The following is a 13,975-nucleotide window of genomic DNA, read 5'->3' on the forward strand; positions in this document are numbered from 1 at the left end:
CTGAGGCGGGGAATCTGAGGCGGGGAATCTGAGGCGGGGAATCTGAGGCGGGGAATCTGAGGCGGGCAATCTGAGGTGGGGTATCTGAGGCAGGGAATCTCAGGCAGGGAATCAGAGCCGGGGAATCTGAGGAGGGGAATCAGAGGCGGGGAATCAGAGGCGGGGAAACAGAGGCAGGGAATCAGAGGCGGGGAATCAGAGGCGGGGAATCAGAGGCGGGGAATAAGAGGCGGGGAATCAAAGGCGGGGAATCAGAGGCAGGGAATCTGAGGCAGGGAATCTGAGGCAGAGAATCTGAGGCAGGGAATCAGAGGCGGGGAATCAGAGGCAGGGAATCAGAGGCGGGGAATCAGAGGCAGGGAATCTGAGGCAGGGAATCTGATGCAGGGAATCAGAGCCTGGGAATCTGAGGCAGTGAATCAGAGGCGGGGAATCAGAGGCGGGGAATCCGAGGCGGGGAATAAGAGGCGGGGAATCAGAGGTGGGGAATCAGAGGCAGGGAATCAGAGGCAGGGAATCAGAGGCAGGGAATCAGAGGCGGGGAATCAGCGGGAGGAAAAGGGATGTGGGGAAAGAGAGGCAGAGAAGGAGGCGCGGAAATAGAGGCAGGGAAAGTGTGGCGGGGAATGAAAGGTGGGGAATCAGAGGCGGGGAAACAGGCGGGTAAACAGAGGCAGGTAAGCATAGGTGGATAAATAGAGGCGGGGAAAGAGGCGGGCAAAACATAGTGGTTGGAAGTTGTGTGTTTAAAATGAGGTACACAAAACAGATCAAACAGTGTTGTTGAAGTTGAGGGAGGGAAAGACAGGCACGGAAAGAATGGAGGGGAAAGAGTGGAGGCGAAAGAGAGGCGTCGAGACAGAGGTTGGGAATCAGAGGCGGGGAATCAGAGGCAGTGAAACAGGTGAATAAACAGAGGCGGGTAAACATAGGCGGAAAAATAGAGGCGGGGAAAGTGATGGGTGAAACATAGTGGTTGGAACTTGTGTGTTGAAAATGAGGTACACAGAACAGATCAAACAGAGTTGTTGAAATTGAGGGAGGGAAAGAGAGGCGCAGAAAGAGTGTAGGGGAAAAAGTGGAGGCGTAAGAGAGGCATACAGACAGAGGTGGGGAATCAGAGGCGCGGAATCAGAGGCGGGGAATCAGAGGCGGGCACTCAGTGGCAGGCAATCAGAGGTGGGGAATCAGAGGCGGGGAATAAGAGGCCTGGAATCAGATGCGGGGAATCAGAGGCGTGGAATCAGAGGCGGGGAATCAGAGGAGGGGAATCAGAGGCGGGGAAACAGAGGTGGGGAATCAGAGGCGGGGATTCAGAGGCGGGGAATCGGAGGCAGGGAATCTGAGGCAGGGAATCTGAGGCAGGGAATCAGAGGCGGGGAATCAGAGGCAGGGTATCAGAGGCGGGCAATCAGTGGCAGGCAATCAGAGGTGGGGAATCAGAGGCGGGGAATAAGAGGCCTGGAATCAGAGGCGGGGAATCAGAGGCGTGGAATCAGAGGCGGGGAATCAGGTGCGGGGAATCAGAGGCGGGGAAACAGAGGCGGGGAATCAGAGGCAGGGATTCAGAGGCGGGGATTCAGAGGCTGGGAATCAGAGGCGGGGAATCAGAGGCGGGGAATGAGAGGCGGGGAATCGGAGGCAGGGAATCTGAGGCAGGGAATCTGAGGCAGGGAATCTGAGGCAGGAAATCTGAGACAGGGAATCTGAGTCGGTAAATCTGAGTCGGGGTATCTGAGGCATGGAATCAGAGGTGGGTTATCAGAGGGTGCAAATGAGATGTGGGAAACTAGATGCAGAGGAAGAGGCATGGAAATAGGGGCAGGCAAAGAGAGGCAGGGTATCAGAGGCAGGGAATCAGAGGCAGGGAATCAGAGACACGGAAAGAGAGGCGTGGAATCAGAGGTGCGGAATCAGAGGCAGGGAATCAGAGGCAGGGAATCAGAGGCAGGGAATCAGAGGCAGGGAATCAGAGGCAGGGAATCAGAGGAAGGCAATCAGAGGCAGGGAATCTGAGGCAGTGAATATGAGGCGGGGAATCTGAGGCGGGGAATCTGAGGCGGGGAATCTGAGACGGGGAATCTGAGGCGGGGAATCTGAGGCGGGGAATCTGAGGCGGGGAATCTGAGGCAGGGAATCTGAGGCGGGGAATCTCAGGAAGGGAATCTCAGGCAGGGAATCAGAGCCGGGAAATATGAGGCGGGGAATCAGAGGCGGGGAATCAGAGGCGGGGAAACAGAGGCAGGGAATCAGATGCGAGGAATCAGAGGCGGGGCATCAGAGGCGGGGAATAAGAGGCGGGGAATCAGAGGCGGGGAATCAGAGGCAGGGAATCTGAGGCAGGGAATCTGAGGCAGGGAATCTGAGGCAGGGAATCTGAGGCAGGGAATCAGAGGCGGGGAATCAAAGGCAGGGAATCAGAGGCGGGGAATCAGAGGCGGGGAATCAGAGGCATGGAATCAGAGGCGGGTTATCAGAGTGGTCAAATTAGATGTGGGAAACTAGATGCAGAGAAAGAGGCACCGAAATAGAGGCAGGCAAAGAGAGGCAGGGTATCAGATGCAGGGAATCAGAGGCGGGGAATCAGAGATACGGAAAGAGAGGCGTGGAATCAGAGGCGCGGAATCAGAGGCAGGGAATGAGAGGCAGGGAATCAGAGGCAGGGAATCAGAGGCAGGCAATCAGAGGCAGGGAATCAGAGGCAGGGAATCAGAGGCAGGGAATCAGAGGCAGGGAATCAGAGGCAGGCAATCAGAGGCAGGGAATCTGAGGCAGGGAATCTGAGGCGGGGAATCTGAGGCGGGGAATCTGAGGCGGGGAATCTGAGGCGGGGAATCTGAGGCGGGGAATCTGAGGCGGGGAATCTGAGGCGGGGAATCTGAGGCAGGGAATCTGAGGCAGGGAATCTGAGGCGGGGAATCTGAGGCGGGGAATCTGAGGCTGGGAATCTGAGGCGGGCAATCTGAGGTGGGGTATCTGAGGCACGGAATCTCAGGCAGGGAATCAGAGCCGGGGAATCTGAGGCGGGGAATCAGAGGCGGGGAATCAGCGGCGGGGAAACAGAGGCAGGGAATCAGAGGCGGGGAATCAGAGGCGGGGAATCAGAGGCGGGGAATAAGAGGCAGGGAATCAGAGGCGGGGAATCAGAGGCAGGGAATCTGAGGCAGGGAATCTGATGCAGGGAATCAGAGCCTGGGAATCTGAGGCAGTGAATCAGAGGCGGGGAATCCGAGGCGGGGAATAAGAGGCGGGGAATCAGAGGTGGGGAATCAGAGGCAGGGAATCAGAGGCAGGGAATCAGAGGCAGGGAATCAGAGGCGGGGAATCAGAGGCGGTGAAACAGGTGGGTAAACAGAGGCGGGTAAACATAGGCGGAAAAATAGAGGCGGGGAAAGTGATGGGTGAAACATAGTGGTTGGAACTTGTGTGTTGAAAATGAGGTACACAGAACAGATCAAACAGAGTTGTTCAAATTGAGGGAGGGAAAGAGAGGCGCGGAAAGAGTGTAGGGGAAAAAGCGGAGGAGAAAGAGAGGCATACAGACAGAGGTGGGGAATCAGAGGCGGGGAATCAGAGGCGGGGAATCAGAGGCGGGCAATCAGTGGCAGGCAATCAGAGGTGGGGAATCAGAGGCGGGGAATAAGAGGCCTGGAATCAGAGGCGGGGTATCAGAGGCGTGGAATCAGAGGCGGGGAATCAGGTGCGGGGAATCAGAGGCGGGGAAACAGAGGCGGGGAATCAGAGGCGGGGATTCAGAGGCGGGGATTCAGAGGCTGGGAATCAGAGGCGGGGAATCAGAGGCGGGGAATCAGAGGCGGGGAATCGGAGGCAGGGAATCTGAGGCAGGGAATCTGAGGCAGGGAATCTGAGGCTGGAAATCTGAGACAGGGAATCTGAGTCGGTAAATCTGAGTCGGGGTATCTGAGGCAGGGAATCTGAGGCAGTGAATCAGAGGCATGGAATCAGAGGCGGGTTATCAGAGGGGGCAAATGAGATTTTGGAACCTAGATGCAGAGAAAGAGGCACGGAAATAGAGGCAGGCAAAGAGAGGCAGGGTATCAGAGGCAGGGAATCAGAGGCGGGGAATCAGAGACAAGGAAAGAGAGGCGTGGAATCAGAGGAGCGGAATCAGAGGCAGGGAATCAGAGGCAGGGAATCAGAGGCAGGGAATCAGAGGCAGGCAATCAGAGGCAGGGAATCAGAGGCAGGGAATCAGAGGCGGGGAATCAGAGGCAGGGAATCAGAGGCAGGGTAACAGAGGCAGGGAATCAGATGAAGGGAATCAGATGAAGGGAATCTGAGGCAGGGAATCTGAGGCAGGGAATCTGAGGCAGGGAATCTGAGGCGAGGAATCTGAGGCAGGGAATCTGAGGCGGGGAATCTGAGGCGGGGAATCTGAGGCAGGGAATCTGAGGTGGGGAATCTGAGGCGGGGAATCTGCGGCGGGGAATCTGAGGCAGGGAATCTGAGGTGGGGATTCTGAGGCATGGAATCTCAGGCAGGGAATCAGAGCCGGGGAATCTGAGGCGGGGAATCAGACGCGGGGAACCAGAGGCGGGGAAACAGAGGCAGGGAATCAGAGGTGGGGAATCAGAGGCGGGGAATCAGAGGCGGGGAATAAGAGGCGGGGAATCAGAAGCGGGGAATCAGAGGCAGGGAATCTGAGGCAAGGAATCTGAGGCAGGGAATCTGAGGCAGGGAATCAGAGGCGGGGAATCAGAGGCGGGGAATCAGAGGCATGGAATCAGAGGTGGGGAATCAGAGGCGGGGAATCAGAGGCGGGGAATAAGAGGCGGGGAATCAGAAGCGGGGAATCAGAGGCAGGGAATCTGAGGCAAGGAATCTGAGGCAGGGAATCTGAGGCAGGGAATCAGAGGTGGGGAATCAGAGGCGGGGAATCAGAGGCATGGAATCAGAGGTGGGTTATCAGAGGGTGCAAATGAGATGTGGGAAACTAGATGCAGAGGAAGAGGCACGGAAATAGAGGCAGGCAAAGAGAGGCAGGGTATCAGAGGCAGGGAATCAGAGGCAGGGAATCAGAGACACGGAAAGAGAGGCGTGGAATCAGAGGTGCGGAATCAGAGGCAGGGAATCAGAGGCAGGGAATCAGAGGCAGGGAATCAGAGGCAGGGAATCAGAGGCAGGGAATCAGAGGCAGGGAATCAGAGGAAGGCAATCAGAGGCAGGGAATCTGAGGCAGTGAATATGAGGCGGGGAATCTGATGTGGGGAATCTCAGGCGGGGAATCTGAGACGGGGAATCTGAGGCGGGGAATCTGAGGCGGGGAATCTGAGGCGGGGAATCTGAGGCAGGGAATCTGAGGCGGGGAATCTCAGGCAGGGAATCTCAGGCAGGGAATCAGAGCCGGGAAATCTGAGGCGGGGAATCAGAGGCGGGGAATCAGAGGCGGGGAAACAGAGGCAGGGAATCAGATGCGAGGAATCAGAGGCGGGGAATCAGAGGCGGGGAATAAGACGCGGGGAATCAGAGGCAGGGAATCTGAGGCAGGGAATCTGAGGCAGGGAATCTGAGGCAGGGAATCTGAGGCAGGGAATCAGAGGCGGGGAATCAAAGGCAGGGATACAGAGGCGGGGAATCAGAGGCGGGGAATCAGAGGCATGGAATCAGAGGCGGGTTATCAGAGTGGGCAAATGAGATGTGGGAAACTAGATGCAGAGAAAGAGGCACCGAAATAGAGGCAGGCAAAGAGAGGCAGGGTATCAGATGCAGGGAATCAGAGGCGGGGAATCAGAGATACGGAAAGAGAGGCGTGGAATCAGAGGCGCGGAATCAGAGGCAGGGAATGAGAGGCAGGGAATCAGAGGCAGGGAATCAGAGGCAGGGAATCAGAGGCAGGGAATCAGAGGCAGGGAATCAGAGGCAGGCAATCAGAGGCAGGGAATCTGAGGCAGGGAATCTGAGGCGGGGAATCTGAGGCGGGGAATCTGAGGCGGGGAATCTGAGGCGGGGAATCTGAGGCGGGGAATCTGAGGCGGGGAATCTGAGGCGGGGAATCTGAGGCAGGGAATCTGAGGCGGGGAATCTGAGGCGGGGAATCTGAGGCGGGAAATCTGAGGCGGGGAATCTGAGGCGGGCAATCTGAGGTGGGGTATCTGAGGCAGGGAATCTCAGGCAGGGAATCAGAGCCGGGGAATCTGAGGAGGGGAATTAGAGGCGGGGAATCAGAGGCGGGGAAACAGAGGCAGGGAATCAGAGGCGGGGAATCAGAGGCGGGGAATCAGAGGCGGGGAATAAGAGGCGGGGAATCAAAGGCGGGGAATCAGAGGCAGGGAATCTGAGGCAGGGAATCTGAGGCAGAGAATCTGAGGCAGGGAATCAGAGGCGGGGAATCAGAGGCAGGGAATCAGAGGCGGGGAATCAGAGGCAGGGAATCTGAGGCAGGGAATCTGATGCAGGGAATCAGGGCCTGGGAATCTGAGGCAGTGAATCAGAGGCGGGGAATCAGAGGCGGGGAATCCGAGGCGGGGAATAAGAGGCGGGGAATCAGAGGTGGGGAATCAGAGGCAGGGAATCAGAGGCAGGGAATCAGAGGCGGGGAATCAGAGGCGGGGAATCAGCGGGAGGAAAAGGGATGTGGGGAAAGAGAGGCAGAGAAGGAGGCGCGGAAATAGAGGCAGGGAAAGTGTGGCGGGGAATGAAAGGTGGGGAATCAGAGGCGGGGAAACAGGCGGGTAAACAGAGGCAGGTAAGCATAGGTGGATAAATAGAGGCGGGGAAAGAGGCGGGCAAAACATAGTGGTTGGAAGTTGTGTGTTTAAAATGAGGTACACAAAACAGATCAAACAGTGTTGTTGAAATTGAGGGAGGGAAAGACAGGCACGGAAAGAATGGAGGGGAAAGAGTGGAGGCGAAAGAGAGGCGTCGAGACAGAGGTTGGGAATCAGAGGCGGGGAATCAGAGGCAGTGAAACAGGTGAATAAACAGAGGCGGGTAAACATAGGCGGAAAAATAGAGGCGGGGAAAGTGATGGGTGAAACATAGTGGTTGGAACTTGTGTGTTGAAAATGAGGTACACAGAACAGATCAAACAGAGTTGTTGAAATTGAGGGAGGGAAAGAGAGGCGCGGAAAGAGTGTAGGGGAAAAAGTGGAGGCGTAAGAGAGGCATACAGACAGAGGTGGGGAATCAGAGGCGGTGAATCAGAGGCGGGGAATCAGAGGCGGGGAATCAGAGGCGGGCACTCAGTGGCAGGCAATCAGAGGTGGGGAATCAGAGGCGGGGAATAAGAGGCCTGGAATCAGATGCGGGGAATCAGAGGCGTGGAATCAGAGGCGGGGAATCAGAGGAGGGGAATCAGAGGCGGGGAAACAGAGGCGGGGAATCAGAGGCGGGGATTCAGAGGCGGGGAATCGGAGGCAGGGAATCTGAGGCAGGGAATCTGATGCAGGGAATCTGAGGCAGGGAAACTGAGGCAGGGAATCTGAGGCGGGGAATCTGAGGTGGTAAATCTGAGTCGGGGTATCTGAGGCAGGGAATCTGAGGCAGTGAATCAGAGGCATGGAATCAGAGGCGGGTTATCAGAGGGGGCAAATAAGATGTGGGAATCTAGATGCAGAGAAAGAGGCACGGAAATAGAGGCAGGCAAAAAGAGGCTGGGTATCAGAGACAGGGAATCAGAGGCGGGGAATCAGAGACAAGGAAAGAGAGGCGTGGAATCAGAGGTGCGGAATCAGAGGCAGGGAATCAGAGGCAGGGAATCAGAGGCAGGGAATCAGAGGCAGGCAATCAGAGGCAGGGAATCAGAGGCAGGGAATCAGAGGCAGGCAATCAGAGGCAGGGAATCTGAGGCAGGGAATCTGAGGCAGGGAATCTGAGGCAGGGAAACTGAGGCAGGGAATCTGAGGCAGGGAATCTGAGGCGGGGAATCTGAGGCAGGGAATCTGAGGCGGGGAATCTGAGGCGGGGAATCTGCGGCGGGGAATCTGAGGCAGGGAATCTGAGGCGGGGATTCTGAGGCATGGAATCTCAGGCAGGGAATCAGAGCCGGGGAATCTGAGGCGGGGAATCAGACGCGGGGAACCAGAGGCGGGGAAACAGAGGCAGGGAATCAGAGGTGGGGAATCAGAGGCGGGGAATCAGACGCGGGGAATAAGAGGCGGGGAATCAGAAGCGGGGAATCAGAGGCAGGGAATCTGAGGCAAGGAATCTGAGGCAGGGAATCTGAGGCAGGGAATCAGAGGCGGGGAATCAGAGGCGGGGAATCAGAGGCATGGAATCAGAGGTGGGTTATCAGAGGGTGCAAATGAGATGTGGGAAACTAGATGCAGAGGAAGAGGCACGGAAATAGAGGCAGGCAAAGAGAGGCAGAATATCAGAGGCAGGGAATCCGAGGCAGGGAATCAGAGACACGGAAAGAGAGGCGTGGAATCAGAGGCAGGGAATCAGAGGCAGGGAATCAGAGGCAGGGAATCAGAGGCAGGGAATCAGAGGCAGGGAATCAGAGGCAGGGAATCAGAGGCAGGGAATCAGAGGAAGGCAATCAGACCAGGGAATCTGAGGCAGGGAATATGAGGTGGGGAATCTGAGGCGGGGAATCTGAGGCGGGGAATCTGAGATGGGGAATCTGAGGCGGGGAATCTGAGGCGGGGAATCTGAGGCGGGGAATCTGAGGCAGGGAATCTGAGGCGGGGAATCTCAGGCAGGGAATCTCAGGCAGGGAATCAGAGCTGGGAAATCTGAGGCGGGGAATCAGAGGCGGGGAATCAGAGGCGGGGAAACAGAGGCAGGGAATCAGAGGCGGGAAATCAGAGGCGGGGAATCAGAGGCGGGGAATAAGAGGCGGGGAATCAGAGGCGGGGAATCAGAGGCAGGGAATCTGAGGCAGGGAATCAGAGGCAGGGAATCTGAGCCAGGGAATCTGAGGCAGGGAATCAGAGGCGGGGAATCAAAGGCAGGGAATCAGAGGCGGGGAATCAGAGGCGGGGAATCAGAGGCATGGAATCAGAGGTGGGTTATCAGAGTGGGCAAATGAGATGTGGGAAACTAGATGCAGAGAAAGAGGCACCGAAATAGAGGCAGGCAAAGAGAGGCAGGGTATCAGATGCAGGGAATCAGAGGCGGGGAATCAGAGATACGGAAAGAGAGGCGTGGAATCAGAGGCGCGGAATCAGAGGCAGTGAATCAGAGGCAGGGAATCAGAGGCAGGGAATCAGATGCAGGGAATCAGAGGCAGGGAATCAGAGGCAGGGAATCAGAGGCAGGCAATCAGAGGCAGGGAATCTGAGGCAGGGAATCTGAGGCAGGGAATCTGAGGCGGGGAATCTGAGGCGGGGAATCTGAGGCGGGGAATCTGAGGCGGGGAATCTGAGGCGGGGTATCTGAGGCGGGGAATCTGAGGCGGGGAATCTGAGGCGGGGAATCTGAGGCGGGGAATCTGAGGCGGGGAATCTGAGGCGGGGAATCTGAGGCGGGGAATCTGAGGCGGGGAATCTGAGGCGGGGAATCTGAGGCGGGGAATCTGAGGTGGGGTATCTGAGGCAGGGAATCTCAGGCAGGGAATCAGAGGCGGGGAATCAGAGGCGGGGAATAAGAGGCGGGGAATCAAAGGCGGGGAATCAGAGGCAGGGAATCTGAGGCAGGGAATCTGAGGCAGAGAATCTGAGGCAGGGAATCAGAGGCGGGGAATCAGAGGCAGGGAATCAGAGGCGGGGAGTCATAGGCAGGGAATCTGAGGCAGGGAATCTGATGCAGGGAATCAGAGCCTGGAAATCTGAGGCCGGGAATCAGAGGCTGGGAATCAGAGGCGGGGAATCCGAGGCGGGGAATAAGAGGCGGGGAATCAGAGGCGGGGAATCAGAGGCAGGGAATCTGAGGCAGGGAATCTGAGGCAGGGAATCTGAGGCAGGGAATCAGAGGCGGGGAATCAGAGGCAGGGAATCAGAGGCGGGGAATCAGAGGCGGGGAATCAGCGGGAGGAAAAGGGATGTGGGGAAAGAGAGGCAGAGAAAGAGGCGCGGAAATAGAGGCAGGGAAAGAGTGGCGGGGAATGAAAGGTGGGGAATCAGAGGCGGGGAAACAGGCGGGTAAACAGAGGCAGGTAAGCATAGGTGGATAAATAGAGGCGGGAAAAGAGGCGGGCAAAACATAGTGGTTGGAAGTTGTGTGTTTAAAATGAGGTACACAAAACAGATCAAACAGTGTTGTTGAAATTGAGGGAGGGAAAGACAGGCACGGAAAGAATGGAGGGGAAAGAGTGGAGGCGAAAGAGAGGCGTCGAGACAGAGGTGCGGAATCAGAGGCGGGGAATCAGAGGCAGTGAAACAGGTGAATAAACAGAGGCGGGTAAACATAGGCGGAAAAATAGAGGCGGGGAAAGTGATGGGTGAAACATAGTGGTTGGAACTTGTGTGTTGAAAATGAGGTACACAGAACAGATCAAACAGAGTTGTTGAAATTGAGGGAGGGAAAGAGAGGCGCGGAAAGAGTGTAGGGGAAAAAGTGGAGGCGTAAGAGAGGCATACAGACAGAGGTGGGGAATCAGAGGCGGGGAATCAGAGGCGGGGAATCAGAGGCGGGGAATCAGAGGCATGGAATCAGAGGTGGGTTCTCAGAGGGTGCAAATGAGATGTGGGAAACTAGATGCAGAGGAAGAGGCACGGAAATACAGGCAGGCAAAGAGAGGCAGGGTATCAGAGGCAGGGAATCAGAGGCAGGGAATCAGAGACACGGAAAGAGAGGCGTGGAATCAGAGGTGCGGAATCAGAGGCAGGGAATCAGAGGCAGGGAATCAGAGGCAGGGAATCAGAGGCAGGGAATCAGAGGCAGGGAATCAGAGGCAGGGAATCAGAGGAAGGCAATCAGAGGCAGGGAATCTGAGGCAGTGAATATGAGGCGGGGAATCTGAGGCGGGGAATCTGAGGCGGGGAATCTGAGACGGGGAATCTGAGGCGGGGAATCAGAGGCGGGGAATCAGAGGAGGGGAATCAGAGGCGGGGAAACAGAGGCGGGGAATCAGAGGCGGGGATTCAGAGGCGGGGAATCGGAGGCAGGGAATCTGAGGCAGGGAATCTGATGCAGGGAATCTGAGGCAGGGAATCTGAGGCAGGGAATCTGAGGCGGGGAATCTGAGGTGGTAAATCTGAGTCGGGGTATCTGAGGCAGGGAATCTGAGGCAGTGAATCAGAGGCATGGAATCAGAGGCGGGTTATCAGAGGGGGCAAATGAGATGTGGGAATCTAGATGCAGAGAAAGAGGCACGGAAATAGAGGCAGGCAAAAACAGGCTGGGTATCAGAGGCAGGGAATCAGAGGCGGGGAATCAGAGACAAGGAAAGAGAGGCGTGGAATCAGAGGTGCGGAATCAGGGGCAGGGAATCGGAGGCAGGGAATCAGAGGCAGGGAATCAGAGGCAGGCAATCAGAGGCAGGGAATCAGAGGCAGGGAATCAGAGGCAGGCAATCAGAGGCAGGGAATCTGAGGCAGGGAATCTGAGGCAGGGAATCTGAGGCAGGGAATCTGAGGCAGGGAATCTGAGGCGGGGAATCTGAGGCGGGGAATCTGAGCCAGGGAATCTGAGGTGGGGAATCTGAGGCGGGGAATCTGCGGCGGGGAATCTGAGGCAGGGAATCTGAGGCGGGGATTCTGAGGCATGGAATCTCAGGCAGGGAATCAGAGCCGGGGAATCTGAGGCGGGGAATCAGACGCGGGGAACCAGAGGCGGGGAAACAGAGGCAGGGAATCAGAGGTGGGGAATCAGAGGCGGGGAATCAGAGGCGGGGAATAAGAGGCGGGGAATCAGAAGCGGGGAATCAGAGGCAGGGAATCTGAGGCAAGGAATCTGAGGCAGGGAATCTGAGGCAGGGAATCAGAGGCGGGGAATCAGAGGCGGGGAATCAGAGGCATGGAATCAGAGGTGGGTTATCAGAGGGTGCAAATGAGATGTGGGAAACTAGATGCAGAGGAAGAGGCACGGAAATAGAGGCAGGCAAAGAGAGGCAGAATATCAGAGGCAGGGAATCAGAGGCAGGGAATCAGAGACACGGAAAGAGAGGCGTGGAATCAGAGGTGCGGAATCAGAGGCAGGGAATCAGAGGCAGGGAATCAGAGGCAGGGAATCAGAGGCAGGGAATCAGAGGCAGGGAATCAGAGGCAGGGAATCAGAGGAAGGCAATCAGACCAGGGAATCTGAGGCAGGGAATATGAGGTGGGGAATCTGAGGCGGGGTATCTGAGGCGGGGAATCTGAGATGGGGAATCTGAGGCGGGGAATCTGAGGCGGGGAATCTGAGGCGGGGAATCTGAGGCAGGGAATCTGAGGCGGGGAATCTCAGGCAGGGAATCTCAGGCAGGGAATCAGAGCTGGGAAATCTGAGGCGGGGAATCAGAGGCGGGGAATCAGAGGCGGGGAAACAGAGGCAGGGAATCAGAGGCGGGAAATCAGAGGCGGGGAATCAGAGGCGGGGAATAAGAGGCGGGGAATCAGAGGCAGGGAATCAGAGGCAGGGAATCTGAGGCAGGGAATCTGAGGCAGGGAATCTGAGGCAGGGAATCTGAGGCAGGGAATCAGAGACGGGGAATCAAAGGCAGGGAATCAGAGGCGGGGAATCAGAGGCGGGGAATCAGAGGCATGGAATCAGAGGTGGGTTATCAGAGTGGGCAAATGAGATGTGGGAAACTAGATGCAGAGAAAGAGGCACCGAAATAGAGGCAGGCAAAGAGAGGCAGGGTATCAGATGCAGGGAATCAGAGGCGGGGAATCAGAGATACGGAAAGAGAGGCGTGGAATCAGAGGCGCGGAATCAGAGGCAGTGAATCAGAGGCAGGGAATCAGAGGCAGGGAATCAGAGGCAGGGAATCAGAGGCAGGGAATCAGAGGCAGGGAATCAGAGGCAGGCAATCAGAGGCAGGGAATCTGAGGCAGGGAATCTGAGGCGGGGAATCTGAGGCGGGGAATCTGAGGCGGGGAATCTGAGGCGGGGAATCTGAGGCGGGGAATCTGAGGCGGGGTATCTGAGGCGGGGAATCTGAGGCGGGGAATCTGAGGCGGGGAATCTGAGGCGGGGAATCTGAGGCGGGGAATCTGAGGCGGGGAATCTGAGGCGGGGAATCTGAGGCGGGGAATCTGAGGCGGGGAATCTGAGGCGGGGAATCTGAGGTGGGGTATCTGAGGCAGGGAATCTCAGGCAGGGAATCAGAGGCGGGGAATCAGAGGCGGGGAATAAGAGGCGGGGAATCAAAGGCGGGGAATCAGAGGCAGGGAATCTGAGGCAGGGAATCTGAGGCAGAGAATCTGAGGCAGGGAATCAGAGGCGGGGAATCAGAGGCAGGGAATCAGAGGCGGGGAATCATAGGCAGGGAATCTGAGGCAGGGAATCTGATGCAGGGAATCAGAGCCTGGAAATCTGAGGCAGGGTATCAGAGGCGGGGAATCAGAGGCGGGGAATCCGAGGCGGGGAATAAGAGGCGGGGAATCAGAGGCAGGGAATCAGAGGCAGGGAATCTGAGGCAGGGAATCTGAGGCAGGGAATCTGAGGCAGGGAATCAGAGGCGGGGAATCAGAGGCAGGGAATCAGAGGCGGGGAATCAGAGGCGGGGAATCAGTGGGAGGAAAAGGGATGTGGGGAAAGAGAGGCAGAGAAAGAGGCGCGGAAATAGAGGCAGGGAAAGAGTGGCGGGGAATGAAAGGTGGGGAATCAGAGGCGGGGAAACAGGCGGGTAAACAGAGGCAGGTAAGCATAGGTGGATAAATAGAGGCGGGAAAAGAGGCGGGCAAAACATAGTGGTTGGAAGTTGTGTGTTTAAAATGAGGTACACAAAACAGATCAAACAGTGTTGTTGAAATTGAGGGAGGGAAAGACAGGCACGGAAAGAATGGAGGGGAAAGAGTGGAGGCGAAAGAGAGGCGTCGAGACAGAGGTGGGGAATCAGAGGCGGGGAATCAGAGGCAGTGAAACAGGTGAATAAACAGAGGCGGGTAAACATAGGCGGAAATATAGAGGCGGGGAAAGTGATGGGTGA

The sequence above is a fragment of the Narcine bancroftii genome, chromosome 11 (assembly GCF_036971445.1).
Source record: "Narcine bancroftii isolate sNarBan1 chromosome 11, sNarBan1.hap1, whole genome shotgun sequence".
NCBI classification, from domain to species: domain Eukaryota; kingdom Metazoa; phylum Chordata; class Chondrichthyes; order Torpediniformes; family Narcinidae; genus Narcine; species Narcine bancroftii.